Source organism: Gadus chalcogrammus, chromosome 16 (genome assembly GCF_026213295.1).
Source record: "Gadus chalcogrammus isolate NIFS_2021 chromosome 16, NIFS_Gcha_1.0, whole genome shotgun sequence".
NCBI classification, from domain to species: domain Eukaryota; kingdom Metazoa; phylum Chordata; class Actinopteri; order Gadiformes; family Gadidae; genus Gadus; species Gadus chalcogrammus.
Genome location: NC_079427.1, coordinates 27882765 through 27905163, shown reverse-complemented (window position 1 = coordinate 27905163; position 22399 = coordinate 27882765). Strand labels below are relative to the sequence as shown.

The 22399-nt window shown below is 41.0% G+C and overlaps 1 long non-coding RNA gene across 1 annotated transcript in view; it reads right to left on the bottom strand.

Annotated features, from left to right (window-relative positions):
- LOC130405464 (uncharacterized) overlaps positions 1-6687 on the bottom strand; it is a 36731-nt gene extending 30044 nt beyond the window's left edge. Inside the window, exon 1 of the long non-coding RNA XR_008904340.1 lies at positions 6628-6687. This is a non-coding gene — a long non-coding RNA (uncharacterized LOC130405464). The remainder of the gene's footprint in view (positions 1-6627) is intronic.
- Between the last annotated feature and the right edge of the window lie 15712 nt (positions 6688-22399).

Below are 22399 nucleotides of genomic sequence, written 5' to 3'. Positions count from 1 at the left end.
GACGGCTCTTTTTGTCAGATTTTTTCAGTGTTAAGTCCCTATTTTTGAGATATGCATTGTTACAAAGATAAGCCTTTGATTTTGTTTAATTTTAATATGCCTTTCATCAACAGTGGTTTGGGGGTTTATAACAACAATTAAAGTACTTAACTACTGGTGAACGACGTTGCAGAACATATAGGGCCGATTGCTCTGTCGCTAGCTTAGCCACTTTTTAGAGTTTAACACGGGTTTAAACTCGTCGGTGACGCAAGAAGTCACGTGACGTCTTAAACTCCATTGCTGTGTCATATGTACTTGTGGTTTAACCTGCAGCTGCGTTTTACCTTGATCTCAATTGCTGTGTCTTCAGAGAAATTCACATCAGACACTAGAGGGCATTTTTTTGTGCGTGTTAGTCTAATCTCGCAACTGGCGTGGTTTTAGAGGAGACTAAACCAGTTTGCAGGATGAAACAAGGCTCCATCATGACCAACACACACACAGAATTAGTTTAATGAATAATAGGTACGATACATTTACACTTATTACACCGGGTAGGCCTTCAGTACAATACAGGCTACAATATAGGAGTTGCTTAAAGTGCCCAACTAAAACTCTACAAAGAACAGATTATTTGTATGTAAAAAAAATAAATGAACGCACAGAGGATCGTACCATTCAACGAAACATAAAAAGGTCGATGCTTAACTAAAATGGTCCTAACTCTCCTTCTCCGAGAATTGAAAGGCGTGACATTACCCTAATTACTCACATAGGCCTATTAGTTCGTCTTCAATTAATTAAGTAATCACGTTTGCATACACACACCAAGAGAAAACAATGACAAGTAATTGATTGACGTAGGTGAGGGCAGATTCCAGACTCAGATTTCCACAAAAAGTAGCCTAGACTATTTCATAATCTATGTCAACATTATTAGCGTTTTTATTATATTAAAGTTCATTTTACATTCCCATTAAGTTTTTGTTGGTAATTATAGCACAAAATGCATCCACCATGAAGTAAAGACTGCATCTGCTCTGGGGTATACTAGAAATCAGAGTAGGCCTACTTCCGGTTTCCAAGCAGTTTAAACCGAGTCAGCTAGGAATCAGCTGATCCTGTACGAGTCGTTACACAGCAATCGCGTTCAACCTTGTGCGCAGCTGCGTGTTAAACTCCAAAACCTCAGTTTTAAGGAGTACGGTTTTAAAGCGCAGCACAGCTAGCGCAATGCTAACTGACAATCGGCCCATATGGTACAAGTTTGTGTTGACTGTATGGAAAAGGGAATCATGTATTACAAATGATATGGTAAGAACCTGGTAATACCATGGAAATAAAAAAGGCTTCCTTTTACAGTAGGCTACAGTTTCAGCTTACTTACTGGGTCAATTGTTGTGTTTTACTTGGTAACGTCGCAGAACGTGCATGGTACAAGTTTGTGTTGACTGCATGGAAAAGGGAATAATGTATTACAAATGATATGGTAAGAACCTGGTAATACCATGGAAATAAACGAGGCTTCCTTTTACAGTACAGTTTCAGCTTACTTACTAGGTAAATTGTCGTGATTTACTTGGTAACGTCGCAGAACGTACATGGTACAAGGTTTTGTTGACTGCATGGACAATGGAATGCATCTATTATAAATTATATGGTAAGAACATGGTAATACCATGGAAACAAACTGCTTCATACCCAGTATTTAAGAAAATGTACCATGACACTAGAGGAAAACTGTTCCTGCGGAGGTTGTTACCAGGTCAGTAATTCCATAGTGGTAAATCGAATAAACCCTTTCTAAATGGGTGTAGCTATGAATAATAACTAAAAAAAGTAATTTATTGGAAAGTACTATGCTAATTTCTTGATAGTACATCACTAAACTTGGGCTGTTACCAACATAAACCTTGGAAAACTACTGTTAAGCTTAGATGGAGCGGTGACTCCTCTTCTCTTGCGTGGTGAAGAATAAGCAGATCGATAGGTTCTCTTTAGCCTTTGGCGTATTTATTCTCTAGAATACATGACTGACTACTGTCCAGTCAGATCCAACAACAACAACAGAACAACGGGGACAGTTGACCCAAGGGTTGCTTCACAAAAACGTAGTGACGTCATCACGTTATCCCTTCAAAGTAAGGGCGTAATCTTATATTAACACTTGACACATACTGTATATAAACACTTAACACCCCCACTCGCACACGGTTTCCCTCTTTGGCTTAACACACAAATATACTCTGCACTTTTAAGAGCCAAACATATCCTGAGCAAACTTCTTTAGCTTTAACTTAGTGGCTGGCTTTGTCAACACATCGGCAATCATTTGCTCAGTAGGGCAGTATTCCAAAGTTACCCTTCCATTATTTACAGTTTCCCTGATGAAGTGGTACTTAATATCTATGTGCTTGCACCTTTGCCTGCTTACTGGGTTTCTGGCTAATGCAATAGTACCCTGGTTGTCTTCGTACACCTTTGTTTGTGTATATTTGTATTTGTCCATGCCTTCTAGTAGCTGTAGATACATTCCTGTAAGGCTGATGCTAAAGACATGTACTCTGCCTCGCAAGTAGATAATGCTACTGTTGGTCGTTTTCTGCTTTTCCATGAGATGAGAAAGCTTCCCTCACTCAAACTGGCACAATATCCTGTCATACTATGCCTATCTGTTACGTCTGAGGCCCAGTCAGCATCACAGTATGTTTCTAATGCTGCTATCCATTTGGATTTACGAAGTGGTAAAGTCGCAAATCTCCCAGCTTTCTTGCGGCATTTCACTGAGGCACGCCCCCTTTTGGTCGTAGTATCTCGTCGCTTTCAAAGTAGAGCGAGCAGAGCTGTACAACTCGCAAAGAAGATGGCTGCGCCCATAGTTAATGGGGGATGAGATGTATTTTCTTTCTATTTGTACCACGTTGGTGGTTTTAATGTCGTTTTTAAAACCTCTTACACACTTGATTTCATTGCTGCTTTAATCCGGTCACCAATATATGCATTGCACGGTCTTGCTTTGCGTGCAATCCAATGTAAAGTTTTGTTTTGAAGCTGGTTTGCTAAAGAGGCTATGTTGCTAATGATGACTAGCCTGCTACTACTCCCCCTCGTGGCTCGACAGAAACACAAATGGCAAACTGGAAGGCTGGCGCAAGGGAAATACGTCACGTTCTCGTCGTTCGTACCAGCGTACCATCCAAATGGATAGCAGCATAAGCAGCAGAATTGTTTCCCAATTAAGCGTAATTTAGAAATGGAGTTGTAGTATTATGGTTTCATGAAAGCAAGGACAGCACTCGGTTGCTTTCGAAACTTTGAATCGCCAACAAAGGACGTTTCGGGCCGCGCGCCCTTCAGCGTGTAATGGCTTCTTCACGGCCATTACATGCTGAAAAAGGGAAACGTCCGTTGTTGGCGATTAAAAGTATTGAATGCAAGAGTGCTGTCCTTTCTTTCAGGAAATAATATTACGATACGTTGGATTCAGCACACAGTTAAGTTATATAAAGAAGTCTAGTTAGTGTGAGCGCGTTACTTAATATATTAGATATTTTTTCTTGCCCTTGTGGAGGCTTGGGTGAAGGGGGTCATTAATATTTGGTTTTATTTAGTATTATGGTACAATATGTAGATGGACCGACATGTCCACGGGTCGATTTCCCGTAGTCAATTTATAATTTTAATGATTTGGATTTCCCCGCGACGGTTTCGCGGGATTTAGCTGCTAGTCAGGGACCCAGCGCGTGACCGTGACAACGTTATTTCTTGGGAAATGGGACTATAACGAATATAATGGATGACATACATAGTATTATTGGTATAAAAATTCCATTACTTGTAGTACAGCAAACGAACAATTTTGTAAACAAGAAATCGTTAGTATTTTATCAATGTCCTTCTAGAACCTGTCATGAACTTTGATAATCAAATCAAACGATGTCTCGAGCGCAATAGATGTCTCTGATATAACGGACATTTAGCTGCTATTCTTTGGCAAGTTGACATTTTAAGTTGGCCATGTGAGCAATGTTTCTTAATGTTACTCATATATGAACGTAGCCTAATATAAACATAGACTACGTTAATGTGAAGTAAATATACACAGCTGTGATAACCGCAATAACTTATCCTGGCATAGCAGTAGCCATAAGCAATTTGGCACAGAGTTTAGCTGAATGTCATTGATGATAAAGCTAACGTTAGTTAGTATATCTAGTTAGTCATCTATGAACGAATATGGTCTAACTAAAGTTGCTAACAGACCGACAGTCAAACACGATCGCTATTCGTGTTAGTCTACTTACCAAGAGTTGTATATAATAAGAAATAATTATTAGCTTATTGCTGTAAATGTCAGTACGACCGCAACTACCTCAACGGAAGATTAGCATCTTCCCTGGGGAGGCTTGTGCGCCTGGTTCAGGAGCAGTGTATTGCTCGAGCAGTCAACTGCTCTTGAACCTGGCGCTCGAGGCTCCCCAGAAACTGGAACGTCAAGGTTCATGTTTGTTTTACCTTATTTGTGTATTTTGCTTTGGTGCCATTTTGATGTTTTTGCCAGGATCAATTCATGTACCCGTCATTTCAAGGTTATTTTCCCTCACAAGAGCTAGAACTTGTTTGGGCAATTTAGTTGTGCAGTACATTATACATTGTAAAAAGCCTGTTGTAAGAGAGAAAAGAAAAGACATGATTATGTGTACTGTGATCAAGACACCCAAGTGGTTTGACATATTTGGTGTAACTGATGTTTTTCTTTTGCTCTTGCAACTTTCCCTTTTAAGGTGCGAACACACCAAGCGCGTACCTCGCGTACCATGTACGCGCGTAACGCAGCTAAAATGTTGCTTGACCATTTTGTGTCAAAAATGGTCAGATACGCGCGTACGCATACGCGCGTAGATGAGACCGCCCAAAACTCCCCCCCCCCCCAGCCTGTGGCTGCGCTGGATTTAGGAGTCCGAGGAAGGAAACCCAAACGCCGCCGTGTTTGGGTGGATGATAGAGCTTGGATCGGGTTAGATTAAATAATCTCGGATATAAATAACAATAATCGGGTTAAATAACTTCACATGGTGTGTCTGGTGTGTTTCCAGCATTCGTAGTGTTGATCAGCAGAGAAATAGTCCGCCAAGACGTTGAGGTTGCTTAGCAATCAGAGACTCTGTCCATGCAAGTGAACGGAGCGTTCACTCTTCGTCATAACTATCAAACCAAACATCCTTCACATTCACCGAGCGAACATTATGAAAGTAAAATGCACATTTCTCGCTAGAAATGTTTCCATAAACGCATTTAATGGCGTAACTATGTTACTATTTCCACCCAGAATAAAGAAAAATGTCGGCCGCATGCTTCTGTGCAAGCGACACTACTCTCTGCCAGTGACGTCGGGACAAGCTCCACGCTGATTGGCTATTGCGGCTAAGTATCACGCGTATGAGCGTAAAAAGTTCAATTTTTTGAACTCCTCGCGTACGCGCGTATATATACGCGCCTCATACGCCCCTAACGCGAGTAAAATGTTGCTTATACGCATGTAACGCATGTACGCGCCTCATACGCGCGTAAACCAATGCTTCCCTATGGAAAAATTGCCGATTTTATACGCGTGGTACGCGAGTAACGCTTTTGGTGTGTCCGCACCTAGTCTCTGAAGCAGTGTCTCACACTCGAGTCCTGACCGAGGGCCTTGAAACTGGATTGCCTGTTCAAAACATCTCCAGGACAACAAGGTTATTTTGTGTTGACGTGTATTGAATTCTTAAGGGCAAAGGTTACTCTTAACAGGCACATTCTGTCGAAACTCCATATGTGCGGTCGCGCGCTTGCGCTCTTGTCGTAAAAAACGGAGGGTTTCATTCAGGTCTACAGAAAAATAAATGGCAGTTGTATTCACATCCCAGCGTAGTGTCAGTATAATGATTATCTAAAATAACTTGGCAAAATACAGTGGATTCCCTAGATAAGCCGCCCAAAAAGAGTTTTACTAAATAGCGCTGGTTAGTGGTTAGCATTAGGCTAACGGCCTACTGTCGCTAATATGCTACAAAGCTAAATATGATAGGGTGACCAGACGTCCTCTTTTTCCCGGACATGTCCTCTTTTCGAGACCTAAAAAATGCGTCCGGCAGGGATTCCAAAAACGTCCGGTATTTAGCCTCGTCGCAAAAAAAAAATATATATATATATTATTGTTATTATTATCTTTTTATTTTTTTTTGCCTCGTCGCATATTTGTGTTTCTGGGTCTTTCACATAACCTACTAGTTATTACCATTGTATATGTCTATGGTTATTACGGCCTTCCAAGTTCTGGAAATGGTATCTCCCTTACGTTCCATCTTCTTGCGCGAGCTGACTGTAGAGAGAGTCTGTCATTGGGCGACCGATCTCATGTGCTCGTTGAGAAGGTGCCGTGTATAGACGGAATGAAACCCCCACTGAAGTTCGTAGGCTCACGATACAAACACCCCCCCCCCCCCCCCCCCCCCCGCGACGAAGTGTCCTCTTTTTCACAAACTCAAATCTGGTCACCCTAAAATATGATAACTTCAAAAATACGAATCACACACATTTCACCTCAGTGAAAAGTGTATAAGCACACAATAAGCATGTGAGTATTTTTATCTAACCACAACTTACCTTAAAATTATCACAGGATTGAACTTCCCCAACTCCTATCGTGAGCAGCATAACCGGATTTATCCTTGTACGTAAAGAGTTAACAGGTCCGTCACTTTGCGGTCCCACGGGAAACAACTGCTTGTCGAAGGTTCCTAGGTCCGTAGCGAATATGCACTAACCGGCATTGGGGGAATGCAGATGCTATCTCGGCTGGTTGACTGACTAAAACAGTTTGTTGCATATTTGTGACACCAGGCGTTAAGGGGTTAATTAATTAAGGGCGCCTCCAGAGGGCGCCCCAACACATTGGATCGGCCCTCCGCTTTGGGGCCGCATTATCATCTAGAACGTGTATTAACTTTTGATAGTCTAACGTGGTCCATTATCCCTTACTTGTTGCAAGACACAGTTAGTCTACACATACATCTATACATAAGATTTCTGAGAACAGCAGGACAAGTTGGCACATCAACATTCACAAACTGAAGGCTTGCGCTACTCCATCTAGGCACTTTGAGTTGTAGCCTCATACCATAATTGAATGCTGCTTCTTTTGTAGCAAGAAGCAGCAAGTGTTATTTTCACAGAAGATGAACACATACCAAATTTTCTGATAAGCATATTAGCTTGTGCATACATCATACGATACTGCCTGCAAATTTCACGGTCATTAGACTGGTCGTCAGTTATGTTATGTTATACGTTTTTAGCCTCATTACATATGTTAAGGACTGTGCCAGGAAAGGAGAAATCAGTAGTTATCAGTTTCTTATCTGCCTTACTTCATGAGCATCAGCTGTATGTGGCCTTAGTGCCTAGATTTTATATGACAACCGCCACTGTTGTTTGGACAGATAAATCTAAGTGTTATGATTTCTCTCATTCATTTCTTACGTTTGCATTTGTGTCTTGCAGAAGATGAAGGAGAATGCGTGCAGTGGGCTGAATGGAGAATTTGTGAATTGTTGGGCAAAATAACCTGCTGAGTACATCACATGTACATTACAAATATAGCTAACTCCTACCCTAGCCTGATGAGCACATCACATGGCAGGCACATTACAATATAGTCAACTCTTGCTCTAACCCAACGAACACATAACACAAACATGATAATATAGTCAGGTCAAGGCCGGAGCCGAAGGCCCCATTTCCCAACCAGGCAAATGGTGGACACTCAGACAATGCACCAGTCATCCTCAAGAACGGGAGAGCCACATTCATTTATCACACAGGAGAACCTTCGAGGGGCTCTCCCCCGTTAGGAGGAACACAAGAGATACACATGCATATACCAGGGCCTGAGAGCCACATTAATTTATCACACAGGAGACACTTCGAGGGGCTCTCCCCCGTTAGGAGGAACACAAGAGATACACATGCATATACCAGGGCCTGAGAGCCAAGGTCAAGCAAAAACACACAGAACCACACACACCTCAAACGCACACACCTCATCGAGAGGAGGATACAGCATAAGACTGTATCACACAGGGACTCTTCATCTTCTTCTGAAGCAGACCTTCCACGGAGGCGAAGCTCTGGACGAACCATCAGCGCTGATTAGGGACTTAGACATATTCGATCTCTCACGCTTTATGACTGTATAACCGTTGCCACTTTACTTAATAAATCCAAGGTCCTCGTGCCGACAGACTTTATTACCTCTCCGTCTCATTTCATCTGGTCCAGTAACTAGACAGACCGTTTTTCCCCTCAGAATCAAAGGCAACACCATCAAATGCATTATGAAATTAAGCACTATCAGGTTGTCAAGGCTGTAGCTCAGCGGGCACATGGTCCTGGATACCTGATTTTTTTTTTTTTTAACTATTTATATATGGAATCTGAATGCACTCTCCAAGAAATGCTGCAGTTCTTTGTGCCACAAGAGGCCTAGAAGCTCTACTACAAGAAGTTGAGGCAGAAGATGAAGATTATTACAAATTATCCAAGTCAGTTCCGACCAACTAATTTGATTGGACAAGAGGCATTCCAGTGCTGATATAGAGTATAACCACTGGGTCTTTTAACTATACACGTATCGCTCCGCTTTACGGGTGTTCTCATAACCGTTAATGTTATTAACAATCTTTTTGTAGCTTAGATTGCAGCTAACTTCGCACAGCAAATATGAACATGTTTCCAGGAATAACATTGGAGTTGAATTAAGAATGGTCGCCAGAAGAGGACCAAGGGAACCTAATGCTAATGTGTTTATGTGTTGCTTGGCAACAGTTCAGTCCAGTTGCGGATCTATTTGTGTTGGCGGAGCCAAATAAATCATTAATGAACCAAAGAAATCTGATCCTAATATGTTGTTAATTATTATTGTTAACTAATGATTGGTGCTTGTAGAACTGTTGTATAAAAGCAAAATCACTCAGGAGGGAGTGCTGTTGTACTACGGCTGGGATTCGGTCGTAGGTATGAGGCCGTTGGCCGAGTGCCGAAGAGAATCACAGCCATGCTGATATTCAGTACAACAGCACTCCCTCTCGTGTGATATTGCTTAATTATTCTGTTCCAAAATTCCATAAAAAGTTTGATTACTAAGAAATATTGATGTATCATTACTTTTGTCAGTTTCAAGTTTTTGTTTTAACACAGGGGTACCAACAATGTGTATGATGTATGACTACCTGAAAGCATTTGTCGATGACCTCACCCAGCTGCTGAGAGAACCTTCGGAGGTAAACCTCTAAAGGTGTGCTCCTTTATAAGCAATGCTCCAGCATGTGCTTTTCTCCAAAACAGTGTGCTATCCTCTGGTTCAGTCTTTATCATCTACAGTTGATTTAGGTACAAAAAATCCCATTTCACATATCCCATTGATTAAATGCACCGGTAACCCTTCCTTTTACAGTCCCCTAATTACTAGGTATTTACCCGGTACATGCATGGTAAATCATAGTGTATTACTGGGTAATTACCACTCAGTGTTTCCCATACATAGACCATTGTGTGGCGCGGCGCCACAGAATCAACATCGAACGCCACGAATTGATTGTGTCATTTTTATTTTTAATTTTTTTTTTTTTTTATAATATATATATATATATTTTTTTAAACGCGATTTGGAAATCTAAAAATCGTTCCGTCCATTCATCTCTGCATAGCACTACGGAGTGATAATAACAAAGACGTGAATCAGGCAATAAATCCAATTTCCTTGACAGCGGTAAAGTTCGGTGTGCATTAAAGTACAGACGGAGTGGACCAATTGCGAACTACTGCAGCTGCTCCAAGTTAAACCCCAAACTAATCGGAATAAGTGTTTATAGCGGACTACACCACCTCTCATATTCCGCATAGAATTCTATTCCGAACCGATTGAGGCGTATATATATGATACTTTTCTATTCCGATTGAGCTGTTCTTCCACATCTATGCGGATCAGATGTGTCCGCATGTAAACGCAGAGTTACATGCACACTCACTGACGGCCGCGTCGCCGTGCTGTGTCGCTGTGTCGCTGTGTCGACCCCCCACCCCCCCGCGCACCACACATTGGTCCTTGGTCTGTGGGAAACACTGCCACTGGTAATAAGAAGGTAAATACAGAGGTAGTTACCCAGCAAATACATGATAAATCATAGTGTATTACTGGGTAATTACCACTGGTAATAAGAAGGTAAATACAGAGGAATTATCCGGTAAATTATAGTGTATTACTGTGTAATTACCACTGGTAATAAGAAGGTAAATACAGAGGAATTACAGCTGAAGTACTAAGTAAAACCTCCACTTTTACCCATCAACTCAACTAAGTAGCGAGTAGTTGTAACTGTTTTAGGTTGGTAATAACTCAGATATTGTGTACTTCCTAGGAAATTAGGAAACCAATTCTTATAAACACCTATTATCCAAGGTTTATGTTGTTAACAGCCCAAGTTTAATGATGTACTATCTAGAAATTAGCATAGTGCTTTCCAATAAAATACTTTTTCTTAGTTATTATTCGTAGCTGCACCCATTTAGAAAGGGTTTATTCGATTTACCACTATGGAATTACTTACCTGGTAACAACCTCTGCAGGAACAGTTTTCCCCTAGTGTTATGGTACATCTTTTTAAATACTGGGTACAAAGCCGTTTGTTTCCATGGTATTACCATATAATTTATAATAGATACATTCCATTATCCATGCAGTCAAGACAAACTTGTACCATGTACGTTCTGCGACATTACCAAGTAAAACACACCAATTTACCCAATAATTAAGCTGAAACTGTACTGTAAAAGGAAGCCTCGTTTATTTCCATGGTATTACCAGGTTCTTACCATATAATTTGTAATACATTATTCCCTCTTCCATGCAGTCAAGACAAACTTGTACCATGTACGTTCTGCGACGTTACCAAGTAAAACACGACAATTTACCCAGTAATTAAGCTGAAACTGTACTGTAAAAGGAAGCCTCGTTTGTTTCCATGGTATTACCAGGTTCTTACCATATAATTTGTAATACATTATTCCCTTTTCCATGCAGTCAACACAAACTTGTACCATGTACGTTCTGCGACGTTACCAAGTAAAACACGACAATTTACCCAGTAATTAAGCTGAAACTGTACTTTAAAAGGAAGCCTCGTTTGTTTCCATGGTATTACCAGGTTCTTACCATATAATTTGTAATACATTATTCCCTTTTCCATGCAGTCAACACAAACTTGTACCATGTACGTTCTGCGACGTTACCAAGTAAAACACGACAATTTACCCAGTAATTAAGCTGAAACTGTACTGTAAAAGGAAGCCTCGTTTATTTCCATGGTATTACCAGGTTCTTACCATATAATTTGTAATACATTATTCCCTTTTCCATGCAGTCAACACAAACTTGTACCATGTACGTTCTGCGACGTTACCAAGTAAAACACGACAATTTACCCAGTAAGTAAGCTGAAACTGTACTGTAAAAGGAAGCCTAGTTTGTTTCCATGGTATTACCAGGCTCTTACCATATAAGTTGTAACTGGTTATTCCCTTTTCCATGCAATCAACACAAACCATATATGTTCTGCAACATCGTTCACCAGTAGTTAAGCACTTTAATTGTTGTTATAAAACCCCAAACCACTGTTGATGAAAGGCATATTACAATTGTACAAAATCAAAGGCTTATCTTTCAAACAATGCATATCTCACAAACAGGCACTGAACACTGAAGAAATCGGACAAAAAAAAGAGCCGTCCACATCAACTCAATTTAAATGTTACTGATGGTGTTTTCATAAAACACATGACATTGCTATGGCAAGTGACCACAAGGAAGACTGCTTCAACCTCTTCCATTTGAATAAGCGGTGAATGCCATGCAGCAATCTGCCTATGGGAGTACTTTGTGGTCATTCGCAAACCAATGAGTCCACTCGATGAATGAGAGATGACTCTTTAGTGTCTTCTCTGTGAGGTATCCCTGCAGTCTCCACATCTGAGATTTGAAGGCTGACCAAGACCTGACCAGGTACCTCCAAATCTCCCCTTCCATACTGTAATAAAGAATCAGAGGACAAGAAAATAAACATTAGGACTGTCAATTAATTAACATTTCTAGCCCATGTAGAACTCAAAGATTATTTTGTTTATTAGTTTAAAAAAGGATGCTGGTCCTCTGGCCATTGTGTTTGGTCATATTGAAAAGAGAAAAAGGCATAGCCATAAATACAGTTAATAGGACGGGAGGGGACAGGCTGTTAGCTCCGGTTAGCACTTTAGCATCGAGCTAGCGGAGCTTCTGTCATTCAAATAACTCGGACATGTTGTTTAAAACCTATAACACCCAATTTATTAAAATATCCGGATTTAATCGGGCTCTCTCCCATAAGTACAGTTAATAGGACGGGAAGAGACAGGCTCTGTTAGCCCCGGTTAGCGCGATGCTAAAGAGCAGCTCTACCGGAGCATGCCACTTCAACAGGTGCAAGTTATCCTCCGGTTTGATATTCGCCGGATATTCGGTTTACCACCCAATCGGATTCATCAACATAAGTGCAATACATTACGGGCTTAGTATGTTGAGGACGGTTTAGGACGGCGTATCGCGAAAATCACAAACACATGTTGTCGCCATCGATGTCTGTGCAACAACGTCATTTACGTTCTGGCTGCTACCTGTTTTAGGGACCGTCAACAAGTTACACTCACCGACTGGTGGCAGAGACGTTACCATGGAATTGTTTCTGGAAATAAATCATATAAAATAACATAAAAATCCCTAAAAAATACATTTTGTCACCTGATTGTAGTAGTAGTTGCCAATGGTGGGCTGCTACTTACTGCAGGTAACTTTGCTAATATATTGCATTATTGTTAAACGGGATGCAATTAATAATTTAAAATATAGTTTAGTCGATTTTTGTCGAATATTAAACTATTAACTGCATTATGATTAACTATATTGCAATATATTTGTGTGATTAATTTCCTCAAACAATTCCATGGTAACGTCTCTGCCACCAGTCGGTGAGTGTAACTTGCTGACGGTCCCTAAAACAGGTTGCAGCCAGATCGTAAATGACGTTGTTGCACAGACATCGATGGCGCCAACATGTGTTTGTGATTTTTCGCGATACGGTGTCCTAAACAGTCCTCAACATACTAAGGCCGTAATGTATTGCACTTATGTTGATGAATCCGATTGGGTCGTAAACCGAATATCCAGCGAATATCAAACCGGAGGCTAACTTGCACCTGTTGAGGTGGCATGCTCCTGTAGAGCTGCTCTTTAGCATCGCGCTAACCGGGGCTAACAGAGCCTGTCTCTTCCCGTCCTATTAACTGTACTTATGGGAGAGAGCCCGATTAAATCCGGATATTTTAATAAATTGGGTGTTATAGGTTTTAAACAACATGTCTGAGTTATTTGAATGACAGAAGCTCCGCTAGCTCGATGCTAAAGTGCTAACCGGAGCTAACAGCCTGTCCCCTCCCGTCCTATTAACTGTATTTATGGCTATGCCTTTTTCTCTTTTCAATCTGACCAAACACTGGCCAGAGGATCAGCATCCTTTTTTAACTAATAAACAAAATAATCTTTGAGTTCTAGAAATTTTTATTAATTGACAGTCCTAATGTTTATTTTCTTGTCTTCTGATTCTTTATTACAGTATGGAAGGGGAGATTTGGAGGTACCTGGTCAGGTCTTGGTCAGCCTTCAAATCCCAGATGTGGAGACTGCAGGGATACCTCACAGAGAAGACACTAAAGAGTCATCTCTCATTCATCGAGTGGACTCATTGGTTTGCGAATAACCACTCCGCTCTTTTTTTTGTCCGATTTCTTCAGTGTTCAGTGCCTGTTTGTGAGATATGCATTGTTTGAAAGATAAGCCTTTGATTTTGTTTAATTTTAATATGCCTTTCATCAACAGTGGTTTGGGGTTTTATAACAACACTTAAAGTGCTTAACTACTGGTGAACGATGTTGCAGAACATATATGGTTTGTGTTGATTGCATGGAAAAGGGAATAACCAGTTACAACTTATATGGTAAGAGCCTGGTAATACCATGGAAACAAACTAGGCTTCCTTTTACAGTACAGTTTCAGCTTAATTACTGGGTAAATTGTCGTGTTTTACTTGGTAACGTCCAGTGTTGGGCCTAACGCGTTACAAAAGTAACGCGTTACTGTAATATATTACATTTAGTCCGTAACGGAGTAATATAACGCGTTACTAACTATATTTCGGTAATATTATTATAGTTACTGAGTCCGGTAACGCGTTACAATCATGGACATAATAAAGGATGGACCACGGACTGGAAAGTGGCGCAGGGTAACATACAGGAGCGATTTGCTTCCGCGTTATGGGGCCAAGACACGTGGCCTAGTCCGTGACGTACCGGATGCAGAAATATAGAACGCATGCGTGCCCATCCCCCCACTCCGGTCCAACAACAATATAAAATGATACCGTAATGCACCTGTTCTTTGTCTTTGGATCTTTTGAATAAATGGATCAATACATGATGAATCACAATGATCGCAAGCAGAGGACCGTGAGAGTTATTGAGCAGCAGATGAACCAGTCCAAAAATCGGACACGTTAACGGAGCACTGAACTAGGCCCTCTCGGATGCCATTTTTTTTCACTACGACTCCTTTCAGCTGCACACCCCTCTTCCCCCGCGAGATAAGGGTTAATAAAACGCTTGAGGTGGCGTTTTGAGGACATGGCATGAAGGTAATTATTAGCCTTTGATTGATATCCAGACATTTTTTGCGGAGACACATTCCTGTTCCCCACTTGTATTGGAGTGAACGGAGATATCTACTTCTGGGTCCCATGGTTTGAGGGACCCCTCCACAGCCAGCTTAAACAGCTGCAATACCAGGCTTGGCCGCTGAGCACTGGTGGATTGCGGAAGTATGCAGTGTTCCTGGGGGCTTGGTTACACATAGGTTACAATCTGAGCCACACAGACTCCAGCCCTTGTTTGGCTGTATATTTTGTCTATTAAGACTGTTGTTTGGTCCTAACCAAAACATTAATAGGCTCTAAGCATAAGTTCCTTGTAAAGTCTCTGTGGGACTGAAATGTTGAATGTGTTTCATTATTTATGCTGTTCTCATGCTCTTTTTTTATTACTGCTATTTCAGGGCAGGATATATGCTCAGGTTCTAAAATACTTGATTACAAAACATGCCCTGTCTGGTGGCTGTTAGACGTCATTCTTGAAGTGCACTTTTATTTTATTATTGAAATAGTATAAACTATTAACATGTTTGATTTCATGGAAATGCAACTTTTTTTGTTAAATGTTTGTGTGGCTGCACTTTAACTAAGGAGCTAATAAATGAGGCATAGAAAAAGAGTTTGTGTCATGTCGTGTAAAGGTTTTGGTTGTTTAATTATTCTGTATCAGAACATTATTGTAATTCAGCTATTCATGGTACACACTACATGCAGATGCAATATAGACCTCATTAGACTTTAATGTTTGCCCCCCCCCCCCCCTCCGCCTTGTCCTGAATGTTTATTTTGGTGTAAGTAATAAGTTACTTATTACTCTACACAGAAGGTAATATTGTAAAGAAACTTATTACTTTCAAATGCAAGTAACTAGTAATATGAAATATATTACATTTTGGAAGTAACTTGCCCAACAAACGTCGCAGAACGTACATGGTACAAGTTTGTGTTGACTGCATGGAAAAGGGAATAATGTATTACAAATTATATGGTAAGAACCTGGTAATACCATGGAAACAAACGAGGCTTCCTTTTACAGTACAGTTTCAGCTTAATTACTGGGTAAATTGTCGTGTTTTACTTGGTAACGTCGCAGAACGTACTTGGTACAAGTTTGTGTTGACTGCATGGACAATGACATGTATTATAAATTATATGGTAAGAACCTGGTAATACCATGGAAACAAACGAGGCTTCCTTTTACAGTACAGTTTCAGCTTAATTACTGGGTAAATTGTCGTGTTTTACTTGGTAACGTCGCAGAACGTACATGGTACATGTTTGTGTTGACTGCATGGATAATGGAATCTATTATAAATTATATGGTAAGAACCTGGTAATACCATGGAAACAAACGGCTTCGTACCCAGTATTTAAGAAGATGTACCATGACACTAGAGGAAAACTGTTCCTGCAGAGGTTGTTACCAGGTAAGTAATTCCATAGTGGTAAATCGAATAAACCCTTTCTAAATGGGTGTAGCTATGAATAATAACTAAGAAAAAGTATTTTATTGGAAAGCACTATGCTAATTTCTAGATAGTACATCATTAAATTTGGGCTGTTACCAACATAAACCTTGGATAATAGGTGTTTATAAGAATTGGACGGCTCTTTTTTTTGTCCGATTTCTTCAGTGTTCAGTGCCTGTTTGTGAGATATGCATTGTTTGAAAGATAAGCCTTTGATTTTGTTTAATTTTAATATGCCTTTCATCAACAGTGGTTTGGGGTTTTATAACAACAATTAAAGTGCTTAACTACTGATGAACGATGTTGCAGAACATATATGGTTTGTGTTGATTGCATGGAAAAGGGAATAACCAGTTACAACTTATATGGTAAGAGCCTGGTAATACCATGGAAACAAACTAGGCTTCCTTTTACAGTACAGAAAAACAAGTTTACTTGTTTTTCTGTGTTATTACAACCTTGCAACACATTTCCATTAATGCAGTTAGTTTATTCCTTAACAGTTTTCAAAAAACACAATCAAATGGGTATTAAAACCTTAATCTTTGTCAAGCCAGACTCTTGAGTAATTATTTCAAAGAATAGGGGCGTGGAAATCAATGAGGTAAGTGGGCTTTGGGGCTTATCTTATGACTAACTTTGGATCTGAACTAATGTGAATTGTGAGTAGATCTCATGGTGTTTACATCGCTTTACTAAGATTTCTAAATTGCAGCTTCTGTGTTTTAACCCCTCTCAAATGCTACTGTTGTAATGGGGTTTTCTTAACCAGTGATCTTTATTGCATTTGTGAAAGCTGTTTGTGTGAGCTTGCTAAAAGTATATAGACCAGTTTTCCTGCCAGAAATAGTTGTAGCTGCGACATTCAATGGCCATACCTGGATTATCTACAAGGACAAGCATTAATTGATCTCATTACAAAATGACAATCGAACTATCAGGAAAATTGCTAATATTCGTTACAACCTCAATTCAACGCCATTTCGACGTGTGGTAAATTACGTTGAAAATTAGCACGCAAATCATCGTTGAAACAACATAGTATTTTTGACATTCTCAGACCGTCGAGATAACGACTATCCACCACGTTGATTCAACGGTGAATTTTAGTCGCCTGACGGAAACCGACTATTTTAACCAACAATCAACCCGTTTTCGACACCCCATTGCTGTCTGGGTTGCTACCTGTTTTAGGGACCGTCTACAAATTACACTCACAGACTGGTGGCAGAGACATAACCATGGAATTGTTTCTGGAAATTAATCACACAAATATATTGCATTATAGTTAATCATAACGCAGTTAATAGTTTAATATTCGACAAAAATCGAATATTAAACTATTATCACCGCGAGTGAGCATTGGTGACAATTAAGTGCACTGAGGTGTATTAGAAAATATATTTCCAAAGTACACAATTCATTGTGAAGTATATTTTAGGTAGACTTTTGGAAAAGTATACTTCTTCTGAGATCTATTTAAGTTCAATGTAAGTGTACTTGAAATAAATATACCAACGCTAATGAATTAAAGTGGGGTTTCAGTTTACATCTTAAAAGTATACTTAACTGATATTTTTCAACGTTTATTTAGAATATATTTTAGATGTGTGCATTTCAGTGAGGATGTCATCAAGCTCAACTTTGATAAACTGAAAATAAGTACACAACCCCTGTAATATTAGAAGTATGAATTCAGTATACTTCTTGAAAGTGTACTTCACTGATCTGAAGTTTATTTAGCATATATTTCAGATGAAGTGTGTTTCGGTCACGATGTCATCAAGCACAACTTTAGTCTATTGAAAATAAGTACACTACTGCTGCAGTATTTGAAGGATGATTTCAGTATATTTCTTCAAAGACTACTTAACTGATCTTTTTAAAAGTTTATTTAGAATATATTTCATAATAAAGTGTACTTCGGTCACAATGTCATCAAGCACAACTTGTGTCTATCTTTCGTCGTTTCTACATCAGATGCAGATGTGGCACTGTGTATTGAAAGACATAGGATTATCCCCCTACCCCCCTTCAATATTTATGCCAAAGTCAACAAGCTAAACACAGGTTCTGTCTTATCACAAGGTATTTTGAAAGGGTTACATTATTGGCTGGACGAACTCGTATTCACCAGCAGAGGGCGCTCTAGGAGTTACAGGTGGCTGGGCATCGGTGACTGACACCACTGTAGCACTGAAGTAGGACAGAACATGAAGTATCGCTAATGAATGTATGCTAAGCTAAAGAGAGCGCATCTCTAATGTAAACTGTTTATATTTCCAACAATTATGTTGTAATACACACAGTGTTGGTAATAACGCAGTTTAAAATAACAGCGTTACGTAAGGCCCTAATTTTTTCAGTAACGGGGTAATCTAACTAATTACTATTTCAGTCGTTACAACGCCGTTACCGTTACTGTACGAAAAATACAGTGCGCTACTATGAATTGATTGAATAAACTGCGTAATCCGAACGCACCCCTGGCTCCAAACACAAACTGCTAGTGAGGAGACCACGGGGGTGTACCACGAACCTCGCTGAACATACCCAGACTTCGAGCCGCAACTCGCAATCAGAGTTAAATGGTACCAAGACGCTCACTTTAGACTCAATTAGTTGAACCAGGTTTTCCGCTTTAGGTTCAATGCGCGTTCACATAAAAGGGGCGTTTATTTGACTCACCCTTACGCAAAATGAATCGAGCAAGAGCGGTGTATTTCGCCCAAGGCGAGCAGTGAATTATTATGAACTCCTACGAGGAATTCAAAGTTCAAATCACAGCAGGGGAACACGGTTGCCCATAATATGGCTACCCACACAGAAGGAGACTCCTAGGCGGATCCGCCTTCAAGTCGCCAAACCCGCGTAACTGTTTCAGTCGTTTGGGCGCCGCCAAGAGGATCAGCTCCGCCTCCGAAAGTTCTACTGTCAAACAGCGGATCCTGAGCGGGCCCATGTCGGATCCCTGGACGCGGACGCGCCTTTCACAGAGGATGGCTCCGCCCACTGTCAAACAGCGGATCCTGAGCGGACCCATTTCGGATACCTGGACGCGGACGCGCCTTTCACAGAGGATGGCTCCGCCCACTGTCAAAAAACGGATCCTGAGCGGACCAATTTCGGATACCTGGACGCGGACGCGCCTTTCTCAGAGGATGGCTCCGCCCACTTATAACGGTTGAACTTAACAGCTATCGCTTAGTCGCGTCAAGAACCGGAGAAGGTCAAGACATCATCTGAGATTTTCTTTGCTTTTTCAACTTTGTGCTGAATCCTCTTGACTGAGTAAGTGCATTTATTAATTGAGATATTGCGACATTCACAGTAAACATTGGCCTTTGTTTTTTCATTGTGTAGGGGCTATGCTATAATTGTATTGTAATGACTTTGTTTGATATTGAACTAGCAGTAGAACCGAGAAGTGATTGATCATGTGAGTGTATTTGATTTAAAATGCAATAGCAATTTCGGCAGACTATGTTATGTAAGGGACAATGTATAGAACGCCGGTCATTATGGGGAAAATTAGCCCCGTGTCGGTCTGGTCTGTTTTAATGCCCATATCCATTATCTACTCCTAGCCTATGCTAGCAGCATGTAGCTGCTCGCTTGCATGTTTGTAGGCAGGCACGATTGCATCATTTTAGCGTAGTCTCCACGAAAAGGCCGTTGCATTTCAAATACAAAATATCCTCTGAGCGCGATCTGTTTTCGCGGTGTCCGTGGTTCCAGGGCTGCGATGCCCGCGTTGCCTGGGCCGCTGTCACGGTGCATGCGGTTCCCGGGCCATTCATTCATTGACGGGGCACGGCGGGAGGCGCGGGAGACGCGGGAGAGGCGTGCCCGCGCTTCCTGGGCCATTCATTCATTCGTCCCCGTGGCCACGGCGTTCCCGCCGTTAGTCGGTTGTTGCTGCATTTTATTATCCAGGTCCGAGGACATTGCCTAGCGACACGTCACGCACGCACACGCCCCCTTTCCTCGGACGGCGAACTCGCCATCTCGGTTGAACTAATTTCACCGCCGGAAGATGTTAGGCTATATATAAGAATAAAAAGTACAAATATTTTTATTTCGATTGGTTTAACCGCCACCCGCCCGAATTCAATACAAATATTATTTTTTGTCGTGCCATCCACCCGATCCGCGGTTTAGCTGCGGAGTCCGCGGCTGCAACTGCCAACCGCGCACCTCCAATGCCCATGCTGGTACAACTGTAGCATGTTCATTCACTGATAATGCTTTAGCGCTAGGTTCTAGCTAAGTTTGCATTTTGGCAAGTTTGGTCTCATAGTTTCTATTGCCCCTTTTCCATCCATCTATCACATTCGTTTAGACAACGCCTGTTTGTGATTTCTTATGGTAGCATTATGGAACTTGGTCCCCATCATCTTCTATTTTGTGTTCTGCAGCTTCAACCTTTCTGCCATTGCCTCCTCTGCTGGGTTTGATTGATCAAGTAAGTCAACATTTCTGTTAATGGACACCTCGTCAGGCATTATCCCTTGCATCTTGCTCATGTTATGTTTATGATACAATTGCCTTTGGAGCACAGAAAATTTCATTGCAACCTCATTACATTCCCTCCATATTGGTTTCTGCTTCCCACTTTACTCACGCAGTCACAACACATCAATGGAACTAAAGCGCCCTGTTGTGGCATGAATGGTCTGCTAACAATAATGAGAATAATAATGCCATAAGATACATTTTCAAAAAGGCCATTTCATGGAGCCGAATCAAGTAGAGCATCACAAATGTTGCTCTTTTTCTCATTTTTTGTCTAGTTTGTAGCAATGAAAAAGACAACACCACTAAAGTATATTCAACAATGTATTTATTTAAAAAACAACATGAGGAACAATGATACAATTCACTCCTCGCCGGCATCTCCACCACCTCCATCAACAGACTCCAACTGGTCCAGAATGCAGCAGCCCGTCTCCTCACTCATACTAAAGCGTGGCACCACATCACCCCAGTCCTCAAGAATCTCCACTGGCTCCCCATCTCACATCGGATCCACTACAAACTCCTGGTCCTCACCTACAAAGCTCTCCACCATATGGCCCCCCCATATCTCTCTGATCTTCTCTCCCTCTACCAACCCCCCCGGGCCCTCAGATCCTCCTCAGCTGGTCTCCTCTCCACCCACACATCAAAACTCCACAGCCTAGGTGACGGAGCCTTCTCCAGGACATCTCCCAGGCTCTGGAACTCCCTCCCCCAACATATTCGTGACTCTGAGTCCCTCACCATCTTCCAGTCCCGCCTCAAGACTCATCTCTTCTCCTCTGCCTACCCCTAGATCACTCACTATCTCTAGCCCCATCAACTTTTTTTTTTTTTCTTGTTTATCTATTTTTGTGCCCCTATGTAAAGCGCTTTGAGTACGTGAAAAGCGCTATATAAATGGAATCTATTATTATTATTATTAATTGTACACATGATTGCAACCTGTCTTTCTCAAATGTCTCTTTTAGAACAAAAATGAATAGAAAGACTCTGCCTGTCTCCTCAAATGCCTTAAGACGAAGGGCACGTGTTGACGTCCAAAAAAGGCTTCTTGAAATTAGGACAGACATGACACTGCTCCTACCTCTTCAGCTGCAGATGCATTTGATTCACTTGAAGATTTAAGTGAAGAGGACATGGATTTTGATGATGGGGATGGGACAACATGTTCAGATTCGGAACCTGATGTCCCATCCCCATCCCTTTCCGATAACATTGCCAACTGGGCAGTGAGATTTGGCATTTCAATGGTTGCCCTGACTGCGCTGTTGAGCATACTCAACATAACTCATCCCAATCTGCCCAAGGATGGTAGGACCCTTCTCAAAACAAAAGTCCACTATGATATTCAAGAGAAGGCTGGGGGGAACTACCATCACTTTGGGATCCTTTCCTCCTTAAGGGACACTTTAAATAAACACGTCAAAATACTGACAGAGGGCATGACATTGGGGCTGCAGATTAATGTAGATGGTCTGCCTTTATTTAAAAGTTCCACTTTACAGCTGTGGCCGATCCTTGGATTGCTAGTGTGGTAGAATTTAATGAGTATATTCTATGGTAAACTGATTATTATTAGGCCTTATATCTTAATGGTAG